We start from the raw sequence: 2083 nt of genomic DNA on the forward strand, positions 1-2083 counted from the left end.
TTTGCCAACAAAGGTCCGTCTAGTCAAGGCTATGGTTTTTCCAGTGGTCATGTATGGATGTGAGAGTTGGACTGTGAAGAAGGCTGAGCGCCAAAGAATTGATGCTTTTAAACTGTGGTGTTGGAGAAGACTCCTGAGAGTCCCTTGGATTGCAAGGAGATCCAACAGTTCATTCTGAAGGAGATCAGCCCTGGGATTTCTTTGGAAGGAATGATGCTAAAGCTGAAACTCCAGTACTTTGGCCACCTCATGCGAAGAGTTGACTCATTGGAAAAGACTGTGATGCTGGGAGGGATTGGGAGCAGGAGGAGAAGGGGATGACAGAGGATGAGATGGCTGGATGGCATTACTGACTCGATGGACCTGAGTCTGAGTGAACTCTGGGAGTTGGTGATGGACAGGGAGGCCTGGCGTGCTGCGATTCACGGGGTCACAAAGAGTCCGACAAGACTCAGCGACTGGTCTGATCTGATTAAACTACTATTAATTCATTAATAATACTCATTTAAAATGAAATTTAGTTAACTCATTTTATTAAAATTTTTATTCTATAATGGAGTATAATTGACTTACAATGTTGTTAGTTTTAGACGTACAGCAAAGTGGTTCTGTTATACCTTTGTACATTCTTTCTTGGATTCTTTTCGCATCTACTAGATTGAGTAGAATTCACTGTGCTATACAGTAGGTCCTTGTTATTTTACATATAGTAGTGTGTAGTATATTTCATTATATACCTATGCTAGAGGTTTTTGTTTCTATTTATTATAGCATTAGTAGTAGATGAAATGTTTTATTTTGCTTGATAAGACTTTTTTTTCTGTCCACTCCATGACTTGTAAGATCTTATTTCCCCCACCAGGGATGACTGAACCTGGGCTCTTGGTAATGAAAGCACGCCAGGGAATTCTCTACTGGGGTAAGATCGTTAGCACAAGTATATCCCATGTAATTGGAGATGTGAATGGCAACCCACTCCAGTATTCTTGCCTGGAAAACTCCATGGACAGAGGAGCCTGGAGGTCTATACTCCATGGGGTTGCAAAGAGTCAGACACAGCTGAGCGACTAACACACTTACTTATCCCATGTAATATTTGGGATATACTGAAAATAGTATTGGGGGCTTCCCAGGTGGCGCTAGTGGTAAGGAATCCACCTGCCAATATGGGAGAGGTGGATTCAACCTCTGGTTTGGGAGCCTGGACAAAGAAATGGCAATGCACTCCAGTATTCTTGCCTGGGAAATCCCATGGACTGTAACCCACCAGGCTCCTCTGTCCATGGGGTCCTAGAGGGTGAGACACAACTAAGTGACTAAGCACACACACACACACAGATAGTATTAAAAGGAAACAAATCTAAGTGTTGTTTCTTAATGTTTTAACTAATAAAATCTTCAGCACAGGTATATCCCATGCAATATTTGGGATATACTGAGACATATACTTTTTAAAAGTTATGTACTTTCATACATCAGAACCATTACTTATTAGTAATATTAATAAGTGATATTAATAAATAATAAGTTTTTATTGCTGTTTAGAAAATGATGCATTTTTATTTTAATAAATTCATTTAAAATTCAGTATAAGTATCCAATATGTTACATAGTAGGAAATAAATATGTTAATGAAGAATAGGTATTGTTTTACTTAATATTAATGAATATTTTAATAAAGAGCAAGTATTTATTATTAATGTTATTTAGAAAATTATGTATATTTTTACTGAGTTAATTTAAAATTTAGTACAAGTATATCACATGCAGAGTTTGGGATATACTTTTAAAAGTTATCTCTGTTCACATATTGAAGTATTGCTTATTGTTAATGTTACCTAGTAAGTTACTTATTACGTAGTGAATAACATTTTAATAAATAACAAGTATTATTATTATTACTTGAATATTGTGTTTATTTCTACAAAACTAGTTTAAAATGTAGTACAAGTATATCCCATGCAGTATTGGGGATGTATTTATACTAAAAATAGCACCTGGGGGTCATCTAGATGACTCATTGGCAGGAGAAGGCAAGGCTCCCCCGGGAGTTTACTGCAGAGGGGGAGCTGCCAGCCCCACC

General features: G+C 37.3%; 1 protein-coding gene across 1 annotated transcript in view; it reads right to left on the reverse strand.

The window, feature by feature from the left end:
• APC2 (adenomatosis polyposis coli 2) overlaps positions 1–2083 on the reverse strand; it is a gene marked incomplete at its 5' end in the record, with an annotated part of 19043 nt that overhangs the window by 8028 nt on the left and 8932 nt on the right. The window lies entirely within an intron of this gene.

Source organism: Bison bison, unplaced genomic scaffold (genome assembly GCF_000754665.1).
Source record: "Bison bison bison isolate TAMUID 2011002044 unplaced genomic scaffold, Bison_UMD1.0 scf7180017864203, whole genome shotgun sequence".
Taxonomy (NCBI): domain Eukaryota; kingdom Metazoa; phylum Chordata; class Mammalia; order Artiodactyla; family Bovidae; genus Bison; species Bison bison.